Source organism: Rhinolophus sinicus, linkage group LG04, assembly GCF_036562045.2.
Source record: "Rhinolophus sinicus isolate RSC01 linkage group LG04, ASM3656204v1, whole genome shotgun sequence".
In the NCBI taxonomy this organism is placed as follows: Eukaryota; Metazoa; Chordata; class Mammalia; order Chiroptera; family Rhinolophidae; genus Rhinolophus; species Rhinolophus sinicus.
Genome location: NC_133754.1, coordinates 51,481,458 through 51,494,693, shown reverse-complemented (window position 1 = coordinate 51,494,693; position 13,236 = coordinate 51,481,458).

The following is a 13,236-nucleotide window of genomic DNA, read 5'->3' as shown; positions in this document are numbered from 1 at the left end:
GTGAATAGTCTAAGTTTAAATCCTAGATTGTGGGTAGACTAGTTATTCATATAGAAAATTAAAGCAATTCTATTATAGGGAGTTATTTTTATGGTGATGATGTTAGCTTTTATTAGCATGTTCACCCCGATAATCAAACTATGTAGTCTGGATATCTGTTTGGAATGCTTCATACACAGTTTTGAGAATCTAATATTTCATGATTGTTCTATACACAACCAGAAGTCAGCTGCTTGTCTTGCTGAATTTCAGAAGGTTTTCTGACATTCACATAACCACGCCTTTCTACCTTCTAAGTAATAAATCTAATTCCATTTTGGGATATGTGTCCTGATTTCAGATAAGAACAAGATCGCCCATGGAGAGGAAAAACAGTGGTTTTTAGGAGTCATTTGTAGCTTACTGGAAATGAAATCTCTAAGGTTAAGTTTTCCTCAATGGCAAGTCTGCAGAGTATAGCAGGAATGGGTAGTGGAACCACCGTTCATGTTCTCCATTCATAATTTACTATTGTAGCTGGGAGGCAACTACCTACTTAGGGTCTACAATTCTCAGCCCCTCAGCATGAAAGTGTGACCATATCACAAGTTCTCCAATAAAATGTGAGTGCAAGTGACGGGCAGCATTGCAAAACCAAGACTTTTTAGAAGCAGACACTCCACCTTCACTTCTTACCTACTGCTTTCTAGAGGAGCCACAGGTGAAAGGAACCCAGATCCTGAATGAACACAAAGAGAACAGATCTTGAACCTTTTTTTTTTTTTTGGTTTTTTTGTTGTTGTTGTTGTTGTTTTTTTTGATTGAGAAACTTCTGTGCAGAGCCATTATCCTTTGGGGACTATTTATTATTAGTTTAGTCTCTCTTTATTAAAATGGAAAGAATAAATTGGAGAGAAATGAAAGCACTGCAGGTAAGTGACTCTACTTGGAAGGAAAAGGTGAAAGTGAGGGTAACAAAGATGGGTGCCCAGTAATCCACACATTTATCTGAGGTTTGTTTTTACTTTCAGTAAGTGCTATAGTGTTTTGTTCCAATGTTATGTCAAACAAACAAACAAACAAAAAAAACTTTTCTTGCTAGAAGCTTTGCTTCCAAAAGGGATCAATTTCTTTTTAGGTGGGAAATGAGGTAACATTATGAAGGTATCATTGCTGAGGACTTGGAGCCTCCATACAGGGAGGAGTGACTTCTTGATGATATTAGAGAATGACACAGTAAAAGAAGAGCACAAAGCTTGTGAAACATCTTGAGAGACAATAATAACATCTCCATAATATCCCTAAGTTAGGGCTAATTTAGAAAACCGTCAGTTGTTCTGCTTATTCTTGTGGTTTGGAAAAGTGACACTATTAATACCTATGTAATCAATTCAAAACAAGGTTTCTGTTACAGTAACAAGTAGAAACTTTGTATATTTAATCAAAACTTTAAGAGCAAGAGGACCTTGGAATAAGACAATGTGTTGTCAACTGTGCTAGAATGGAGACATTTGGAATCTCATAATGTTCTTTATTAATTTGAATGTAAAGTGCCATTTTATGGATTGACTCTCTTGAGGCGGGAAAGATAAATGTATGAAGTTATGGTTCTGCTTGGATTTGTAGCCATGATGGCAAAAGACATAAGACTGGCCACTATGACCCTTGTGTGGGCCCTTGTGTCTTGGGGATGGGGAGCTACTGGATATAGAAAGGAAGGGAAATGAGAACCTTCTTTATTATCAGAAGCCTGTTCCAATGAATTCATTGAAAGCAGGTTACTCAGAAATTATAAACCTGGAAATTAGTTATGATATTGTAGTTGTGAAGAACATTGCTTGTTAGCATGAACAAGTTAGAAAAAGAAATTAAGTCATTTGGTGTTTTAGTAGATATTTTTTAAAAATATGTACTAAAAAAGAAAGTAAGCTCAAGGATACAGTGTCCGACAGAAAAAACAAATCAATCAAATTTATTAGAAATCACCCTATTTGGTATTTATAGACATGTTGTGACAAATTCAAATTTGGCTAATAATATTAGATCTATTATTAGTTGACTAATATTAGATCTGTTCCTCAGTGAAGTTAAAATATTAATGGATAAAAAAGAGAAGAACTGGATCCTATCCTCATGTATTTCAGCTATGTGGCCATGAGGATGGATGTCATGGGGGGGCTGTTGGTGCCAGACATACCTAGATGACTTTGAATAAGATATTAAACTCTCTGAGCCCATTTTCTCATTTGTAATAATGTCTTTGTGCGTTGTTGTCAGATTTAAAATTAAAATGTATGCAAATCCACATACATATATATCTCACACAAGTGTCTGTTGTATTGAAGGTAATCCAATAATAGAAAGAAGTTTGGCCACATTTATTTGTCAGTTATCCCTCCTGAATGCTCCGGATAAGTGCCCACTGAGAAGAGCAGCCCCTGGCTGTCCTGATGTTCCTTGACTCTCAGTTCATGCTTCTTCATGCTGACACAAGTCACCTGAGAATAAACATGGTCTTCGACCAGAGTGGCCAAATACAAGGAAGGCTTTTATGTGGAAGAATTTGGGAGTCAGGTTCTCACTTTGTAGTCTAGAAATGGACCCCAAAGTGCCATAAACACACGGGTGCACTGTGGATTCACAGCAGACCACAAACATGAAGTTAGGAGTAAATCGGGGCCACTTCTTGAAGGATAAGAAGCACAAACCATTACTTGATGACTCAGACAAAATCGGAACCATGAGTGGGACAGACCTATTTCTCATAAACGTGTGTCCTCTATATTTCAATTACCACCTTCATATATGGACACAGGTGTACCCTGCTAAGCCTTGTATGGGAGTTCTGAGGCTTCCTGATGGCATAAAGAAAGGTCTTTCGGTATGTGTGCCTGTCCTTGCATACCTGTATCTGGAAAGCAAAGAATGAGGAAATACACACAACCATTTTAAGTTGCGTCATTCTTCCAGCTTCCCAAGTCCAGAATTGTGGGTTCTCATCCTCTTACATACCTGAGCACCGGGTTCTTCAGAATATATATAAAAGAGCTTTTCTATAAAGATTATATGCAAGATTATGGAGGCTAAGAAGTCCTAAATTCTGAAGTCAGCAAGCTAGAGACCCAGGACAGCAGATGATGTAAGTCCCAATCCAAGTCCAAGTCCAAAGGCAGTTGAATACCAATTATCCAACTTAAAAAAACTCAGGTAGAGCAAAGTTTCCACTTACCCAGGCTTTTTGTTCTATTCAGATCTCAAATGGATCGAAAGAGGCCCACCCGCAGTAGGGAGAGTGATCCACTTTACTCAGTGCACTAAATCAAATGTAAATCTCACCCAGAAACACCCTCACAGACACACCCAGAATCACATGTGACCAAATGTCTGGGCATCCTGTGGTCCAGCCCCGTTGACACATAAAATTAACCATCATGATGTCCCACATTGACTACTTGGACTTTAGTATTGGAAAGTTCCTTACACGTGATATGGTCCTGGATTCTTTAAACTTAAGGGGTCCAAGAAAGAGATTCAGGAGTCTGGCGATTGTGTGTGTGTGTGTGTGTGTGTGTGTATGTGTGTGTATATGTGTGTGTGTATGGGTGTGTATGTGTGTGTGTATGGGTGTATGTGTGTGTGTGTATGTGTGTGTGTGTATGTGTGTGTGTGTGTGTGTGTGTGTGTGTATATGTGTATGTGTGTGTGTGTGTGTGTGTGTGTGTGTGTGTGATGGAGATGAGAACTTTTCTGAGACCTTTGTAGCTTTCATATGACTTTCGCGCATACTTGTGTTCTTGATACCATACATGTTGACCATGAGGTAAAACACCCACAGGATGTAGACTAAGGTCCTGAATGGGGCAGAGGTGTATTCAGATGACAGGACCTCTTCAGCAGGAAAGCTAGGAATAGTGCTGTCACATTTTCTTACCTGATGCTCCTGGCCTTAACCTGTGCTCCTTCTAGACAGAGGATCCAGTATTTAAAGAGTTTCTTGTTATTAAGGGATATGTGCTAATTCACCAATATAACTAACTTTTAGAAATGCATCGACATCTACTACTTGGGGTTTTTCACCTTCAGGGGACAGGTACTTTACTGTCTCTAACTTCTCATAATGTGAGCGATCTCACATGTTCTAAGTTTCTATTTGAGCTTAAGCACTTTTAAGTCATGAGGAGTTATATTTTCTAAGCTTACTTATGAAATCCTCCCATGCCCATGTTATTTTCTGGGCTTCCATATGAATTTATCTCTCACTTTGGCTCAAAGCTTAGCCATCGCATATAACAAAAATATGGCTCTCATATGGAACTCTAGACTCTGTGAAACAAAGTCTGCTAACTAGTGGGAACTAATAGAAGGATTTTGAAAATATACTTTGTCTTTTCCTTAACATTCTGAATAGATATTGTTAATTGTTTTATCTCAGTGTCTTCTACTTATTTAATTATTTTCTTCATTTTATACTGTAGTATATGTAAATAACAAGAGGAACATTGTTTTATGATATCAATAATTTAAATTCCTTTGTATTTAAAATACAACCATTTAAATGCCACATTTATATAACAGTCTACTTTTCATTGCAATAACCCTGAAGTGTGCATTTCATAACCAAGAGAACCTTTATTGTTATTATCATAGATACGAGGACGTTCATAAGCACATTGACATTGTCTTTTGCAGACCACACAGCCTTTCAGAGAGTTTTAAGATCACATTTAGTTATTCACAGAGCCACCTAGTGAGAATTGCTCTGATGAATATTCGTTGAATGCATACTGTGAGTAATATATTTTACGTTCTTTGTTTTGTGCAAAAGGGAAGTTATATCAAACATGGCAAGGTTCATCACCACCTCATGCGACAGGAACAATTCCTGAGGATTCCAGCAGGTGGCAGCATATAATATCGCATAAGCACAGAATAGCCTCTAAGAAAATCTAAGCTCCAACGCTGGTTCTCTCTCTTTTTAATGTGACTGAATTTCCCCCTTCTCCCCTTTATATAAAAGTAACATGTATGTATATGTAAACAATGAAAATAACTTTTCAATACGGAGATAGCACAGCATAGTAAGGTCAATAGTAATAAAAATACTGAAATTTATTGAGGGCTAAAGCTATGCCTCTCACTGTTGAAAGCAGTCAATATGTATCTTTCTTTTTAAAAAAATATAATTTCCATTACTTTAAAAAAAGTTTTATTGGGGAATATTAGGGAGCAGTGTTTCTCCTGGGTCCATCAGCTCCAAGTCGTTGTCCTTTAATCTAGTTGTGGAGGGCGCAGCTCAGCTCTAAATCCAGTTGCCGTTTTCAATCTTAGTTGCAGGGGGTGCAGCCCACCATCCCATGCGGGCATTGAACTGGCAATCTGGTTGTTCAGAGCTTGCACTCTAACCAACTGAGCCATCCAGCCACCCCAATATGTATCATTTTTTTAATACAACAGCCTTTCTGTCAGTATTATTGTGCCCATTTTACAAGCAACACATCTGAGTCAGGGACTTTGCCAACTTTTCACGGCTACTAAGTGGAGAAGGTAAGATTTAAACCAGGTAGTCTGGCTGCAATGACCAGTCTTTTATCCACAGTATCATGTTGTGCAATTGTTGGAAATGTAATAACTGATTACAATTCAAAGTATTAGGGAAAATATGATGAGTTTTCAGAAAAGAGACCTGCATATTAAAGATAATTGTTAAACGATGGAGCAATTACTAGGTTATTAAGGAGTTATCCAGTAAGAAATAAAGAAATGAGTGAATAAAACTGGAAGTCATTCAAGTAGGACAGAAATTGAGATTTCAAGACGACCCAGAGTTAAATGGTGCAAATCAGAGCAGCCTGATGTAGGGCAAAGAAAGGGAGCTTGTAAGGGCAGGAGAAATAAGAGAAATTTGTGTGGGCACACAAAATCTCACAGGAGAAGGCAGGGCTCTGGAGAAGGTGCTGGGTCTGGAGCATTATTAAGGGAATCAATTTTTATTGTGTCTCTGTGCTCCCCCAGCTCCATTCAATTCCAAGATGATTTCTTCAGCCTTGCTTGGTCGGTGCTGTAAGTAGATTAGGCAACTCCATGCAGAGCTTACAGAATATTTGTACCCGTACTCTATTCTTTGTGTGAATATTAAGAGGAGGAAGCAGGTTTATAGATGACATTTTATTCAATGTTTTCACTTAATTTTTACTATCATATCTGCTAATGTCCTCTCTTTCCAAAGCCTCCCTCTCACCCTGGAGTATTGACTATTCATTCTTTCAGTACATCCCTCACTTTTGTCCTTCTGTGTATTTGTTTATCTTGTTTTCTAAAACCTGGAGAGAGCCCCTCCCTTCTGGGCTCTTTTCACAAATGATTATTGGACTAATGTCAATATTGACCAAAGGAAAGGCAGAATGTATAAGTAGGGGAAATGGGGTGGGGAGGGAAAATGTCAAAGAGGCTGGAATAAATAACAGCCTGCATTTCAAAAGCAATGTGACAAAAAGCCTTCTCTTGACATTGTCAATTCTCTGGGGTAGCAGTTATTTCTCTAGTTAAACTGTAAATTCTTTTGAGAGGCGAGGACATGTTTTATTTAACTCTGAGTTCCTCTTAATCTTATGTCACACAGTACTTTGTGCCCAGTAGGAATCCAGTGACTGGCTCTAGTGGGAGGAGTGGTACAAAGTCCAGCTCCTATGGCACCGGGTTTATCTTGGCTGGATCCAAGCACCACTTACCTAGGTTTTATAGCAGCCATGGGCCAACATAGAGACTGGCCAAGCTGAAATCAAGCAGAGATCATTTTTCTAACTGGAGGGAGAGAATAAACAGCTAAATAACACTGAGAAACTAAAATTGAGATTTAGGCTACCAAACCAGCTAGGATTTGGGAGGCAAATTCCTCAGACTACACAATTGAACTGGAATTTCGGGCCTGCCAAGGAGGAGGTACCCTATAAGACATCCCAGACTCTTAGCTGGGATCCATGAATGCCTGAAGAACTGCATCCTAAGAAAACTGTAAACAAGAAATCAACCATAACTTTTGAAGTCTGAAATTCAAAACTCACCTCAAAACGAGGAGGTATCCTCTTGCAGTCATAGACTGGGGAAAAATCGTACCCAAGTGGAAGACATACATGTATATATTGCAGAACTCAATTCCAGGTGGAATGAAGAGGATTTTTCTCTATTCTAAATGTTTGCCAAAAGTGTTCACGCAAATACTCTATTATATACTAAATATCCACCATTAACCAGTGATTACCAAGAATATCAAGAAGCAGAGAAAAGAAAAACAACAAACAACAGGAGCAGAACTGCAGGTGATCCAGATAATGGACTTTACTAGATGCAGCCCTTACAATAACTGTGATTGTTAGGTTCCAAAAAATAGATGACAAAATAGAGAATTTTACCAGAGAATTTCAGTGTATTAAACAGAATTCAAGAAAAATCTTCGATTCAAAAATACAGTAACTGAAACACATGGCTTTAATTGCAGATTATATTCAGCTGCAGGGAAGATCTCTCACTAGAAGTATCCATATAAAAATGTTATGAAATACAGAAAAGTAATTAAGATATGATGAAAACGTCTTATATATAATGGAAGTTAGAAAGGGAAAGAGAGAGAATAGGGCAGAAATAGTATCTGAATAAAGTGGAAACAATATCTGAAGAGATAATATGATAAACTTTAAAAAAAATGATGCAAGACAATATACCACAGATTAAAATATACCACCTGAGCAGAATAAATATAGAGTAACACACCTAAATTTATCATAGTAAAACTGTTAAATAAAATTCCAAAAAGAGAAATCTTAAGGACAGAACTGGAAAACAACACATTACCTTTATATAGACAATAAAATTTCCAGTTGATCTCTCAACAGAAATAATAGAATTTAGAAGATAATTGAGCAATATGTTTTAAGGCAGAAAGAAAATAATTGCCCTTAAGAATTCTATAACTCAGTGAAATTATCTTTCAAAAAATGAAGATAAAATAGGTATTCCCAGAAAAACTAATATTGAGATAATTTGTTGCCTGTAGAACTTTATTAAAATAAATGCTAAGTTGAGTTCATTAGGTACCAGGACAATGATCGTATATATAAGAACATTATCCCATATAGAAGACTATACATTAAGGAAAAATAAAAAATAATGAATTGAGTAAATATGTGAGTTAATCTGAATGAATATTGATTGTACACATAATAGTAGTAACATCCATGGAATTGAAAATACATGTAAAATTAAAATGCAGACCACAATTACAAAAATGGCAAACAGAGAGAATACATGGAGTTGAAGTGTTCTGAGATTTGGGACTTAATGAAAGCACTCATTTTTACTAGACCTACTAACTCAAGCATGTATGTTGTAATATCTATAATGATCACTAAAAAAAGGTCAATAGAAGGTTAACTGTTAAAACAAAGGAAGATAAATATGAAATGGTAAAAATGTTTACTCGTCCCACTCCTCAAAAAAAAAAAAAGGCAAAAAGAACACAGCACAGTAGGATAACTGTAAAACAGTGATGCAGTACATTTAAACCCAAACAAATCATGATTTGAAGACTTAATATTGTTAAGGTGGCAATATGCCCTAAATTGATATACAAATCTAATCTAATCCCTATAAAAATCCCAGCTGCCATTTTGCAGAAATTGACAAGCTGATCTTAAAATTTTTATGAAAAAGTAAGAGATCCAGAAGAGCTAAAACAAATTGTATTATTTGTTTTTAAAAAATAATTACATATATTTCTTATATAGATTTTATACTTTTCTTGTTAAATTTATTCCTAAAACTTCTTATAATATTGTCAATATTTTTTCCCACTGTGTTCATTTCTAGGTACTTATTAATGAAATACACAAACGTGATTCACTTTTATTGTTATATTATATATATCCACCTTTTCAAGTTCTTATTAATTCTAGTTGTTTCAAAATAGAGTCTTGTATTTCTTTAACTGTGCAATGTCATTAGTGAAAAGATATAGTTTAATCAGTTAATATAATCCACCACATCAACAGGCTAAGGAAGAAAAATCCTCTTATCTTACCAACTGAGGTAGAAAAAAACATTTGAAAAAATTCCCAAACCAATTCATAATAAAAAACTCTCAGAAAATTAGGAATAGAAAGGAACATCCTCAACTTGATAAAGAACAACTACAAAAAATCTACAGCTAACATCATACTTGATGAAAAACAATGATGTCTCACTACACACTTTTCAGAACAGTTAATATCCCCCAAACTGACAACACCAGAGTTTAGGACTCCCTTCTTGACTTAGACAGCTACCTTTTCTCCATATGCTCACACGGCCTTTCCTTGGTGCAAGTGAATGGAGAGAGGAGAAGCTCTGGTGCCTCGTCCTCTCCTTAAAAGGGCACAAATTCCATAACGGGGACCCCACCCTCCTGGCCTCATCTAAACCTAATTACCTTCCAAGGGCCCCACCTCCTAATACCATCACATTGTTGATAAGGGCTTTAACATGGATTTTAAGGGTACAGAAATGTTCTGTCCATAACAGTGTATTTGCAAAATAAGTAGCCCAGAATTGCTATTGCATAAATCATGGATGGGAAGACAGAAAGCAGATGAAGATTAAAAATTGGGCAATACTATATCTTGACAGATCTACTAAAGAACTTAGATTTTATTATATAAGTTATAGGAAGCTATTGAAGCTTTTTACATGGTATAGTAGCGTGATCAGAATAACATTTCAGGTTTGTTCAGGTAGTAGTATTGTGGATGGATGGATGGATGGATGGATGGATGGATGGATGGATGGATACATGGATGGATGGAAGGATGGATGGATAGTATGATGATAAGGAATAGTGTCAAGGAGACCTTTGAAAAATGTATAATGAGAGTTTGAACAAAGGCAGCCTTTGGCAATGGGGATGGAGAGGAGAGAACAGTTGTGAGAGATACAAAGCAAAATCTGTAGGCCTTGGAGAAAACTTAGATTCAGGAGAGAAATGAGATAAAGGATGGACAATAATTCCAGTCTTGGACAGCAGCCCTACAAACTCAACCTAGAAAGAGAAATAACAACAAGAGAAGAAAATTCAATCAGACAGAAGGTTGAGTTGATTGAGGAACAGATATTAGGATTTGTTGAGCAGACATTTAAATATATGTAGACAGATAGATAGACAGATAGATAGACAAGGATAGATACAGGTGGACTTGGAAGACAGCATTTTTAAGGAGAACATTAGATTGTGTCAAATTCCAGAGAAACGTCAGATATTTGAGGACAAAACATTAACTATTCAATTTAGCAAATGCATAGTGCATTGGGATGCATGAAGTCTTTGCCAAAGTTAACATTATTTTAAAACGTATTCTAACACATAGCCATCGAAAAAGTTCTATATATTTATCCAGAAATACATTATCTAGAGGACAATTTGCTGAAAAAGTAAACTGACTTCTCTCTACTCAGAAAGACTAGTCACGTAATATGAAAGAGGCTAGTTATGTTATCTTAGACTCACTAGTACATGCCTCCAGTCAAGATTTTTAAGTGGTTAGATGTAGTTCAGTTTATCTTTCCCACTATTACTTTTAGCTTTTCTCAGCTACTCTCACTTTAACATAGATAAAAGCAACGTTCCTTCTCAAGGTCATGGCTAATATCCATGTAAAGCCTCTAAAGTTGTATAAAATTAATTTATTTTCCATCTAAGCTGCTTTCCTGTCTACCTTTGAAAAAAAATAAAAGATGATAGATTGAAGTTAATTTAACTATTTTCTTGTTGAGCTTTTCTGGGATGTCTTATTAAAACTCTAAATGAATATCTTTGATTTTTTTTTTTTTTTTCTCAGAAAATACTTTTCAATTGTCAATTCCCTTGCTGGCTCATTGTGGATTAACAGACAGTCACCAGTGGAACCTCTGAGTACCTTAGTATCAAGATGCTAAGCAGTTTGAGATGCTAGGGCCCCTTTCAGGAACACAATTATTTCCTCTGAAGATTTCATCATTGTCAAACTGTTATTTGCTGAGCAGTGATACTAGTGTGTTTATGGGATTTTCCTTCTGACCTTCAACTTCCTTTTGGGTTCTAATATACTTGTTCAAGCTCAATAAAATAAGAGGCTAAAAGTCTGTTTGGTCTGATGGGAGGTTGTTTATTCTGCTTGATAGACACCAATCGCTTGTTGAGGGTACAGTGAGCATCTAATACTGGGATAACCTGTAAGAACAAAAATTTGAATAAAACAGTATCTGCCTTCATAGTGGCTCCTAGTCCTAGTGAGGAGAAGGTTAAAACAAGCACAATTAACCACATGGTAAATCCTTTGACATAAAGATGCATAAAGACCTGTGGGTAAGAGAGAGAAAATTGTTCTAGGTTGAGAGAACATGGGTTAAGATAGGCATGAGCATAACCACACACTGCATTGGTGGACTGTCAAAGCAAAAATTGCATCCAGCAAAAGTAGACAAGCAAGGGAGACTTGACTCAAGGCTGTCGCAATACGGGAGAGAAGCCAAGACTCTGTCTGAACTGAACTCTGCTGCAACACAGGATGGAAAGATTTTTAAGCACTGCATGAGAGGAAGAACGCAGGCCATCTGTGTTTGCTAATTGGCTTCACCTAAAGGAAAAGTTAACATTCTTGTAGCTTCTTTATCACTCGGAGCAAAGCTCCCACCAAAGTCAGGCCTCTGCCCTCCAACAGATGGGAGCATTATCTTCCTGGATGCTTACACTTTAAAGGGATGGCTGCCAGGTCCTTGAGAAAGACAGTCCTGGATTGTAAAACTTGCAAGAGGCTTTAAAAAGATCTGTGTACATCACAAAGAGGCTGAGTAAGAATTCACACATTTTCCAAAGTAAATGCTCTAAGAAGAGAGAGGTCAGGACCTAGAGTAAGAAGAAACTTGACTACTGTTGAGTCTTGCTGAAGGGACACTCAGGCCCTTCTAAGGCAGGCTCTACCTCCAGAGCACATGGCTATAGGGGCGGCCAAGTTACAGGAACTGAGAAGGTGGTCCAGGGCCAGATCGTGGATAATCTTGGAAGTCCTGATAATGGAGTTCAGGTTTCATTCTGCAGTCACTGATTGTATGGGAATGAAATGATCAAACATAAATTTAAAAGATATGAAAATGTGCACATTTTTGTGAAATAAGAAATCGTGAGGGTAAGAGAAGTTACAGGAAGAATGAAAGAATGAAAAAGGAATTATCTTGCTTAGTGCTCAGAGCTCTGTTATGTGGGTGTTTATTATTCCCACTTTCACATCATACATCGGAGGCCCAAAGTGTTTTGAGTAACTTCTCCAGATGCTATATATTTAGTAAACGTGGGCAGTTTCAAACCCAGTCTGTCTCCCAACAAGCCCAAGATCTTCCCACTTGGAAGGACAGTTACAGAACCAGTAATCATCAACCAGAAAATGTTGTGGGTCTGCGTTGTGAGATATGATACGAGTCAGTGGATGGTGATATGTGAAGATGTAAAATCCAGTAATTCTGGGTTGATGGCATTTGCACAGTTACGGAGAACTCCAAAATGAATCCATATCAACGTCAGATGGACTAAGATAGACATCAACTCTTTCTAAAAGCATATTCCTGGGATCTTGGCCAATGAATGTAAGCTTCTTTTGGTTTCCTAGATTGAATGAAATAATATACATAAGACAGCTTTACACACGGTGAAATTCTAGCAGATGAAGGCTATTCCTTTCACGTTAGAACATAAATTGTTTATAAATCAGTTTCCATCTTAAGTGCACTAGGGTGGATTATATTCAGCGGAGTCCCATCATGAATTATTTATAAAGAATTACTTCCTGATGTGTTACTGTGGATTTTTATATTTTGGGGACAGTCTGAGGATGACTTGAAAACCCTTCTTGAAAAAAAAATTGCTTTGGGAGAATATCAATTTAAAAATGCATCATTTGGAATGTTTTGTGTTGTAAGTATGGAAAACACACCTTGAACTGTTTTACACAGTAAAGGTAAATTACTGGGTTTGAAACTGAAAATCTGGCATGAGGAGAGCCTTTATGTAATAACTTAAACAATGTACCCAAGACCATGATTCATCAAAACTCTTCCCTCTGCCTCACTTCGTGTTAATTCCACTCTCTCCCTAAGGTGCAGCAGAACCTCTCACCGCTCACTCTCCCTCCCAGTCACAGCATATTGGTTTCAACGGCTCCTCACCTCAATTCTCACATCACATAGTTTAGAAGAGAAGAG